Raw genomic sequence first — 11,155 nt, 5'->3', positions numbered from 1 at the left:
TTGAGCTTCTTCAATTGTCTTTCTCATGTGGATAGATCCACCAGCTGAGTAATCTAGAGACATCTGAGCTCTTTCTGCAAGCCCATAATAGAAGATGTCTAACTAAACCCACTCTGAAAACATTTCAGAGGGGTATTTTCGTAGCATCTCTCTGTATCTCTCCCAGGCATCATAAAGAGATTCATTATCTCCTTGTTTAAAGCCTTGGATGTCTAGCCTTAGCTGTGTCATCCGTTTTGGAGGAAAGTATTGATTCAGGAATTTTTCTGTCAGCTGTTTCCATGTCATTATGCTAGCCTTAGGTTGGTTATTTAACCACCTCTTAGCTTGGTCTTTTACAGCAAATGGAAACAGTAATAATCTGTAGACATCCTGATCTACTTCCTTATCATGTACTGTGTCAGCAATCTGTAAAAACTGTGCCAGAAACTCTGTAGGTTCTTCCTGCGGAAGACCAGAATACTGGCAACTTTGCTGCACCATGATAATGAGCTGACGATTCAACTCAAAGCTACTGACTCCAATGGAGGGTGTGCAGATACTGCTCCCATATGAAGCAGTAGAGGGGTTAGCATATGACCCCAGAGTCCTCCTGGACTGTTCATTTCCGCTTAGGTCCATGATGGAGAAAGGGAGATGATGTAAAATAGAAGAAAAATATTTTTTATTTATTTAATTATTTATTTATTTCGAAAACAAAATAAATTAAAATAAATAAAAATGGGTGAAGATTTTCGAAAAAAATGAGGAGAGGGAAAGTGGTTAGGAAGTTTTGAACAAGATATGATTTGAAAAGGGTTTTAAATTTCGAAAGAAAAAAAAAATCTGGATTTTAAAATTGATTTTTGAAAAAAAAAGCTTTAAAATAGAGAGAAAAGATATTTTTGAATTTAAAGAGGAAAGAGAAAAACAATAAGATAGCACAAGATTTAAAATTTTTAGATCTAATGCTCCTTGTTTTCAAAAATTTTGGAGGGAAAACACCAAGGAACACCAAACTTAAAAATTTTAAGATCAAGACACAAGGAAAACTCAAGAACACTTTGAAGACTCACAAGAACACAAGAACATGAAGAAAGAACACCAAACTTAAAATTTTTAGAAAACCAAACTAAAATTTTTGAAAAACAAAAAAAAATCAACAAGAAAACACCAAACTTAAAGTTTGGCACAAGATTTATTCAAAGAAAAATTATTTTTGAAAAAGATTTTAAAAATAGGATAGCCAATTACCAAGAATATAAGCACCATGCTCTAGCTAATTGAGCTATAAATTTAAAGTGTTTTAACAATGTATAAATAATGAAAGACTCTAAACCAAAAAGAAAAATTTTTCCTAATCTAAGCAACAAAATGAACCGTCAGTTGTCCAAACTCAAACAATCCCCGGCAACGGCGCCAAAAACTTGGTGCACGAAATTGGAAATCACAATTCTTCACAAATTTACACAACTAACCAGCAAGTGCACTGGGTCGTCCAAGTAATACCTTACGTGAGTAAGGGTCGATCCCACGGAGATTATTGGCTTGAAGCAATCTATGGTTATCTTGTAACTCATAGTCAGGAAGACAATAAAACAATTCACTTATCAAATTTGATTGCAAGGAATAAAAGGGCAGAACACAAATTATACTTGTATGCAATGATGGAGAATATGTTGGAGTTTTGGAGATGCTTTGTCTTCTGAAATTCTGCTTTCCTCTGTTTCTGATTCACGCACGCACGTCCTCCTATGGCAAGCTGTGTGTTGGTGGATCACCGTTGTCAATGGCTACCATCCATCCTTCCAGTGAAAAGGGTCCAGGTGCGTTGTCACCGCACGGCTAATCATCTGCAGGTTCTCAATCGTACCGGAATAGGATTTACTATCCTTTTGCGTTTGTCACTACGCCCAGCACTCACGAGTTTGAAGCTCGTCACAGTCATTCAATTCCTGAATCCTACTCGGAATACCACAGACAAGGTTTAGACTTTCCGGATTCTCTTGAATGCTGCCATCAACCTAGCTTATGCCACGAAGATTCCGATTAAGAGATCTAAGAGATATTCATTCACTCTACGGTGGAATGTAACTGGTTGTCAGGCACATGTTCATGGAGGAATGATGATGATTGTCACGTTCATCACATTCATATTAAAGTGCGAATGGATATCTTAGATAGGAACACGCATGTTTGAATGGAAAACAGAAATACTTGCATTAATTCATCGAGACACAGCAGAGCTCCTCACCCCCAACAATGGAGTTTAGAGACTCATGCCGTCAAAAGGTACAACGTTCAGATCTAAAATGTCATGAGATACAAAATAAATCTCTAAAAGTTGTTTAAATACTAAACTAGTAACCTAGGTTTACAGAAAATGAGTAAACTATGATAGATGGTGCAAAAATCCACTTCTGGGGCCCACTTGGTGTGTGATGGGGCTGAGACTTAAGCTTCTCACATGCATGGGCTGTTTTGGGCGTTCAATGCCAGGTTGTAACCTGTTTCTGGCGTTGAACTCCAACTTGTAACTTGTTTCTGGCGCTGGACGCCAGACTGCAACATGGAACTGGCATTGAACGCCAGTTTACGTCATCTATCCTTGAGCAAAATATGGACTATTATATATTGGTGGAAAGCCCTGGATGTCTAATTTCCAACGCAATTGGAAGAGCGCCATTTGGACTCCTGTAGCTCCAGAAATTCCATTTCGAGTGCAGAGAGGTCAGAATCCAACAACATCAGCAGTCCTTTTTTAGCCTGAATCAGATTTTTGCTCAGCTCCCTCAATTTCAGCCAAAAAATACCTGAAATTACAGAAAAACACACAAACTCATAGTAAAGTCCAGAAATATGAATTTTGCCTAGAAACTAATGAAAATAAACTAAAAACTAACTAAAACATACTAAAAACTATATGAAATTAACCCCGAAAAGCGTATAAAATATCCGCTCATCATGCAACCACAGAGGTGACTAAATCCAACCATGAAAGAAGTAGTCCAAAAAGAGGTAATGAAGCTTTGGAAAGCTGGGATAATCTACCCAATTTCTGATAGTCCAAGGGTGAGTCCTGTGCAAGTGGTTTCCAAGAGAGGAGGGATGAGAGTGATCAAGAATAAGAAGAATGAGCTTATTCCCAAAAGGACCGTCACAGGGTGACATATGTGTATTAACTACAGGTAGCTCAATAATACAACAAGGAAGGATAACTTTCCCTTGCCTTTCATTTATCAGATGCTTGAGAAGTTAGCCAGTCGTGCTTTTTATTGTTTTCTAAATGGATATTCTGCCTATAATTAGGTTGCAGTGGACTCTCAAGATCAAGAGAAGACAACATTCACATGCCCCTTTGGAGTATTTGCTTACTGGAGGATGTCGTTTGGGCTCTGTAATGTCCCAGTAACTTTTCAGAGGTGTATGTGATGAGCGGATAATTTATACGCTTTTTGACATTGTTTTTACATAGTTTTTAGTATGATTTAGTTAGTTTTTAGTATATTTTTATTAGTTTTTAAATAAAAATCACAATTCTGGACTTTACTATGAGTTTGTGTATTTTTCTGTGATTTTAGGTAATTTCTGGCTGAAATTGAGGGACTTGAGCAAAAATCAGATTCAGAAGCTGAAGAAGGACTGCAGATGTTGTTGGATTCTGACCTCCCTGCACTCAAAGTGGATTTTCTGGAGCTAAAGGAGTCTAAATGGCACGCTCTTAATTGCGTTGGAAAGTAGACATCTAGGGATTTCCATCAATATATAATAGTCCATACTTTTTCCGAGTTTAGATGACGCAAACTGGTGTTCAACGCCAGCTCTCTGCCCTATTCTGGCGTTAAATGCCAGAAACAGGTTGCAAAGCAAAGTTAAACGCCAGAAACAAGTTACAAACTGGCGTGTAACTCCAAGGAAGACCTCTACATGTGAAAGCTTCAATGCTCAGCCCAAGCACACACCAAGTGGGCCCGGAAGTGGATTTCTGCATCAATTACTTAATTCTGTAACCCTAGTAACTAGTTTAGTATAAATAGAACTTTTTACTATTGTACTAGGATTTTTTCCCTATTTTTCGAATTCATATGCCATTTGGGGAGGCTGGCCATTCGGCCATACCTAGACCTTGTTCTTATGTATTTTCAATGGTAGAGTTTCTACACACCATAGATTAAGGTGTGGAGCTCTGCTGTTCTTCATGAATTAATGCAAAGTACTATTGTTTTTCTATTCAATTCGAGCCTATTTCTTCTCTAAGATATTCATTCGCACACAAGAACATGATGAATGTGATGATTATGTGACGCTCATCATCATTATCACTTATGAATGCGTGCCTGACAAACACTTCTGTTCTACATGCAAACAAGCTTGAATGCATATCTCTTAGCCTCCTGATCTACGATCAGAGTCTTCGTGGTATAGGCTAGAATTATTGGCGGCCATTCTTGAGATCCGGAAAGGCTAAACCTTGTCTGTGGTATTCCGAGTAGGATCTGGGAAGGGATGGCTGTGACGAGCTTCAAACTCGCGAGTGCTGGGCGTAGTGACAGACGCAAAAGGATTACTGAATCCTATTCCAGAATGATCGAGAAGCGACAGATGATTAGCCGTGCGGTGACAGCGCATTTTGGACCATTTTCACTGAGAGGACGGGAAGTAGCCATTGACAACGGTGATGCCCTACATAAAGCTTGCCATGGAAAGGAGTAGGAAGGACTGGATGAAAGTTGTAGGAAGCAGAGATTCAGAAGAAACTAAGCATCTCCATACGCTTATCTGAAATTCTCACCAATGAATTACATAAGTATCTCTATCTTTATTTTATGTTTTATTTATCTTTTAATTATTAAAACTCTATAACTATTTAAATCTGCCTGACTGAGAGTTACAAGGTAACCATAGCTTGCTTCAAGCCAACAATCTCCGTGGGATCGACCCTTACTCACGTAAGGTTTATTACTTGGATGACCCAGTGCACTTGCTGGTTAGTTGTGACAAAGAACTAAGAGTATGAACGGGCGTATTAATTTTTCAGCACCGTTACCAAGGAATGAACGATCACGATTTTGCATACCAAGTTTTTGGCGCCGTTGCCGGGGATTGTTCGAGTTTGAACAACTGACGGTTCATCTTGTTGCTCAGATTAGGTAATTTTATTTTAATTTTAAACTTTTTATTTTTATTTTTTTCTATTTTCGAAAAAAAATTTAAATAAAATTTAATAAAAATAAATTATTCTATGTTCTTCAGAATTTTTAAGAATGAATTCTAGAGTTTCTTCATGATTTGTTGAAGCCTGGCTGGCTGTCAAGCCATGTCTAAATTTTTGGACTGAGGCTTCCACCTATCATGGCAAGAGCCCCTAGACTCTCATCTAATTAGCTGTTATATGCCTGATTTGTATCTGCTAAAGCTTGGCTGGCCATTGGCCATGTCTAGTATTTTGGACCGGAGCTTTCACTGAAAGCTTGGCTGGCTAGTAAGCCATGTCTAATTCCTGGACCGGAGCTTTAGACTAACATTGCATGATTCCTAGAATTCTCATTAAAAAAATTTTGAAATCCTTATTTTTCTTTTCCAATTAATTTTCGAAAAATACCAAAAATTTCAATAAAATCATAAAAAAAACTAAAAATAATTTTGTGTTTCTGGTTTGAGTCTTGTGTCAATTTTTAAGTTTGGTGTCAATTGCATATTTTTAATTTTTCTTAAAATTTTCGAAAACTCATGCATGATGTTCTTCATGATCTTCAAGTTGTTCTTGATGATCTTCCTTGTTTGATCTTTGCATCTTTCTGTTTTGTGTCTTTTCTTGTTTTTCATATGCATTTTCAATTTGTTAGTGTATAAAGTTTGAAAATTTCTAAGTTTGGTGTCTTGCATGTTTTTCTTTTCTTAAAAATTTTCAAAAATAAGTTCTTGGTGTTCATCTTGACATTCAAAGTGTTCTTGATGATTCATCTTGACATTCAAAGTGTTCTTGCATGCATTATGTGTTTTGATTCATAATTTTCATGTTTTGAGTCTTTTTATTGTTTTTCTCTTTCATCATTAAAAATTCAAAAATAAAAAATATCTTTCCCTTTTTCTCCTCATAAAATTCGAAAATTTGAGTTGACTTTTTCAAAAATTTTTAAAATCTAGTTGTCTCTTATGAGTCAAATCAAATTTTCAATTTAAAAATTCTATCTTTTTCAAATCTTTTTCATTTTTTTCTTTCATAATTTCGAAATTTTCAAAATTTATTTTCAAAATCTTTTTCTTATTTCTATTTCATATTTTCGAAATTAATGCTAACAATTAATGTGATTGATTCAAAAATTTTAAGTTTGTTACTTGCCTAGTAAGAAAGGTTCAATCTTTTTAAATCTTAAAATCATATCTTTTTGTTTCTTGTTAGTCAAGTAATCAACTTTAATTTTCAAAATTAAATCTTTTTAAATTTCTTTTTCAAATCTTTTTCAAAATAAGTTTCAATCACATCTTTTTCAAAATCAATTTCAAAATCTTTTCTAACTTCTTATCTTTTCAAAATTGATTTTCAAATCTTTTTCAATTAATCTTATCTTTTTGTTTGATTCTTATCTTTTTCAAAACTACCTAACTAATTTTCTCTCTCTAATTTTCGAAAATCACTAACCTCTTTTTCAAAATTTCTTTTCATTAACTAATTATTTTAAATTTTAATCTTAATTTTATTCCTTTTCATATTTTCGAATTTTAACTTTAATTTTAAATTAAAAACAAAAATAAAAATATTCTTATTTCATTTTATTTAATTTTCGAATTCTTCTCTCTCTCACCCCCTTCTATTTATTTATTTGTCTACTAACACTTCTCTTCTACTCAAAAATTCGAACCCACTCTTCTCCTCTGTGTTCAAATTTTTATCTTTTCCTTCTTCTATTCTTCTCTTCTTATACTTACATAAGGAATCTCTATACTGTGACATAGAGGATTCCGTATTTTCTTTTGTGTTCTCTTCTTTTTCATATGAGCAGGAACAAGGATAAGAACATTCTTGTTGAAGCTGATCTTGAACCTGAAAGGACTCTGAAGAGGAAGCTAAGGAAAGCTAAAGCACAACTCTGGAGAAAATCTGACAAAAATTTTTGAAAAAGGAGGAGACATGGCCGAAAATAATAACAATGCAAGGAAGATGCTTGGTGACTTTACTGCACCAAATTCCAATTTACATGGAATAAGCATCTCAATCCCTGCCATTAGCGCAAACAATTTTGAGCTAAAGCCTCAATTAGTTTCTCTGATGCAATAGAACTGCAAGTTTCATGGACTTCCATCAGAAGATCCTTTTCAGTTCTTAACTAAATTCTTGCAAATCTGTGATACTGTTAAGACCAATGGGGTTGATCCCGAGGTCTACAGGCTTATGCTTTTCCCGTTTGCTGTAAGAGACAGAGCTAGAATATGGTTGGACTCTCAACCTAAACATAGCTTGAACTCTTAGGATAAGCTGGTCACGGCTTTCTTAGCCAAGTTCTTTCCTCCTCAAAAGCTTAGCAAGCTTAGAGTGGATGTTCAAACCTTCAAACGAAAAGAAGGTGAATCCCTCTATGAAGCTTGGGAGAGATATAAGCAACTGACCAAAAAGTGTCCTTCTGATATGCTTTCAGAATGGACCATCCTGGATATATTATATGATGGTCTGTCTGAATTATCAAAGATGTCATTGGACCATTCTGCAGGTGGATCCATTCACCTAAAGAAAACGCCTGTAGAAGCTCAGGAACTAATTGACATGGTTGCAAATAACCAGTTCATGTACACTTCAGAAAGGAATCCTGTGAGTAATGGGACGCCTCAGAGGAAGGAAGTTCTTGAAATTGATACTCTGAATGCCCTATTGGCTCAGAATAAAATATTAACTCAGCAAGTCAATATGATTTCTCAGAGTTTGAATGGATTGCAAGCTGCATCCAACAGTACTCAAGAGGCATCTTCTGAAGAAGAAGCTTATGATCTTGAGAACCCTGCAATAGCAGAGGTGAATTACATGGGGGGAACCCTATGAAAATACCTAGAATCTCTCATGGAGAAATCATCCAAATTTCTCATGGAAGGATCAATAAAAGCCTCAACAAGGCTTTAATAATGGTGGAAGAAACAGGTTTAGCAATAGCAAGCCTTTTCCATCATCCACTCAGCAACAGACAGAGAATTCTGAGCAGAATCCATCTAGCTTAGCAAATATAGCCTCTGATCTATCTAAGGCCACTTTAAGTTTTATGAATGAAACAAGATCCTCCATTAGAAATTTGGAGGCACAAGTGGGCCAGCTGAGTAAAAGAGTCACTGAAACCCCTCCTAGTACTCTCCCAAGCAATACAGAAGAGAATCCAAAAAGAGAATGCAAGGCCATTACCTTACTTGGTGTGACCAAACCCAAAGAGGAGGAGGAGGACGTGAATCCTAGTGAGGAAGACCTCCTGGGACGTTCACTAACCAATAAGGAGTTTCCCTTTGAGAAACCAAAGGAATCTGAGGCTCATCTAGAGACCATAGAGATTCCATTGAACCTCCTTTTACCATTCATGAGCTCTGATGACTATTCATCTTTTGAAGAAGATGAAGACATTGCTGAAGAGCAAGTTACTCAATATTTAGGAGCAATCATGAAGCTGAATGCCAAATTATTTGGTAATGAAACTTGGGAGGATGAACCTCCATTGCTCATCAAGGAACCAAATGCCTTGGTTCAGGAAACTCTACCTCAAAAGAAACAGGATCCTGGTAAATTCCTAATTCCCTGTAACATAGGCACCATGACCTTTGAGAAGGCTCTGTGTGACCTGGGGTCAGGAATAAACTTAATGCCACTCTCTGTAATGGAGAAACTTAGGATCTTTGAGGTGCAAGCTGCCATAATCTCATTAGAGATGGCAGACAACTCAAAAAAATAGGCTTATGGACTAGTAGAGGACGTGCTAGTAAAGGTTGAAGGCCTTTACATCCCTGCTGATTTCATAATCCTAGACACTGGGAAGGATGAGGATGAATCCATCATCCTTGGAAGACCCTTCCTAGCACAGCAAGAGCTGTGATTGATGTGGACAGAGGATAATTGGTCCTTCAACTGAATAAGGATAACCTTGTGTTTAAAACTCAAGGATCTCCTTCTGTAACCATGGAAAGTAAGCATGAAAAGCTTCTCTCACTGCAGAGTCAACCAAAGCCCCCACAGTCAAACTCTAAGTTTGGTGTTGGGAGGCCACAACCAAACTCTAAGTTTGGTGTTGAACCCCCACATTCAAACTCTAAGTTTGGTGTTGGGAGGTCCCAACAATGCTCTGAACATCTGTGAGGCTCCATGAGAGCTCACTGTCAAGATATTGACTTTAAAGAAGTGCTTGTTGGGAGGCAACTCAATGTTATTTAATTATATCTATTTATTTTCTATTGCTATTTTATGTTTTTTTTAGGTTGATGATCATGTGGAGTCACAACAACTACAGAAAAATTAAAAACAGAATGAAAAACAGCATTAAAAATAGCTCACCCTGGAGGAAGAGCTTAAACCCTAAACCCTAAACCCTAAACGCCAGTAAGAAGCATAAAACTGGCGTTAAACGCCAGAAAGAAGCATCAAGCTGGCGTTAAACGCCAGAAACAAGCACCAGACTGGCGTTTAACGCCAGAACAGAGCATGGAAGTGGTGTTAAACGCCAGAAACAGGCTACATTTGGGCGTTTAACGCCAAAAACAGGCAGCAGTCAGGCGTTAAACGCCAGTATTGCATACAAAGGGCGTTTTGCACGCCTAATTACAGCAGGGATGCTAAATCCTTGACCCCTCAGGATCTGTGGACCCCACAGGATCCCCCACAAGATCCCCCACAGGATCTGTAGACCCACAGGATTCCCACCTACCCTACTTCTCTCTCTTCACACCTTTTCATAATCCTCTTCCCCAAATACCCTTCACCAATCACCTCAATCACTCTTCTCCATCACCTCTTAACCACTCACATCCCTCCACTCTTCCCCATAAACCCCACCTACCTCCAAAATTCAAACTCTTTTCCCTCCCAAACCCAACCCTAATGGCCGGACCCTACACCCCCTACTCCTATATAAACACCTCATTCCTTCTTCTTTTTCACCCAATACAACCCTTTCTTCTTCCTATTGGCCGAATACACACCTCTCTCCCTCTCCTCTATTTTTCTTCCTCTTCTCCTTCTTTCTTTCTTCTTTTGCTCGGAGACGAGTAAACATTTTAAGTTTGGTGTGGTAAAAGCATTGCTTTTTGTTTTTCCATAACCATTAATGGCACCTAAGGCCAGAGAAACCTTAAGAAAGAGGAAAGGGAAGGCAATTGCTTCCACCTCTGAGTCATGGGAGATGGAGAGATTTATCTCAAAGGTCCATCAAGACCACTTCTATGAAGTTGTGGCCAAGAAGAAAGTGATCCCTGAGGTTCCTTTCAAGCTCAAAAAGAGTGAATATCCGGAGATCCGACAAGAGATTAGAAGAAGAGGATGTGAAGTTCTCTCTAATCCTATTCAACAAGTCGGGATCTTAATGGTTCAAGAGTTCTATGCAAACGCATGGATCACTAGGAACCATGATCAAAGTGTGAACCCGAATCTAAAGAATTGGCTTACCATGGTTCGGGGGAAATACTTAGATTTCAGTCCGGAAAATGTAAGGTTGGCGTTCAACTTGCCAATGATGTAAGAAAACGCATGCCCCTACACTAGAAGGGTCAACTTTGATCAAAGGTTGGACCAAGTCCTCATGGACATATGTGTGGAAGGAGCTCAATGGGAAGTTGACTCAAGAGGCAAGCCGATTCAGTTGAGAAGACCGGACCTTAAGCCTGTAGCTAGAGGATGGTTGGAGTTCATCCAACGCTCAATTATTCCTACTAGCAACCGGTCTGAAGTTACTGTAGATCGGGCCATCATGATCCATAGTATCATGATTGGGGAGGAAGTGGAAGTTCATGAGATTATACCTCAAGAACTCTATAAGGTAGCTGACAAGTCTTCCACTTTGGCAAGGTTAGCCTTTCCTTACCTCATTTGCCACCTCTGCAATTCGGCTGGAATTGACATAGAGGGAGACATCCTCATTGATGAAGACAAGCCCATCACTAAGAAAAGGATGGAACAAACAAGAGATCATGGACCTCAATAAGAGCATGAGGAAAT

The 11,155-nt window shown here is 37.8% G+C and overlaps 1 non-coding gene across 1 annotated transcript; it reads right to left on the bottom strand.

The window, feature by feature from the left end:
- Positions 1 to 7,504: 7,504 nt before the first annotated feature.
- Positions 7,505 to 7,612, bottom strand: LOC148562339 (small nucleolar RNA R71). Its single transcript, XR_015887571.1, has one exon. It is a non-coding gene; the product is annotated as a small nucleolar RNA R71 (small nucleolar RNA).
- Positions 7,613 to 11,155: the final 3,543 nt, after the last annotated feature.

Source organism: Arachis ipaensis, chromosome B6, assembly GCF_059453495.1.
Source record: "Arachis ipaensis isolate K30076 ecotype BB chromosome B6, ASM5945349v1, whole genome shotgun sequence".
Lineage (NCBI taxonomy): Eukaryota > Viridiplantae > Streptophyta > Magnoliopsida > Fabales > Fabaceae > Arachis > Arachis ipaensis.
This window is presented reverse-complemented; position numbering and strand designations above follow the sequence as displayed.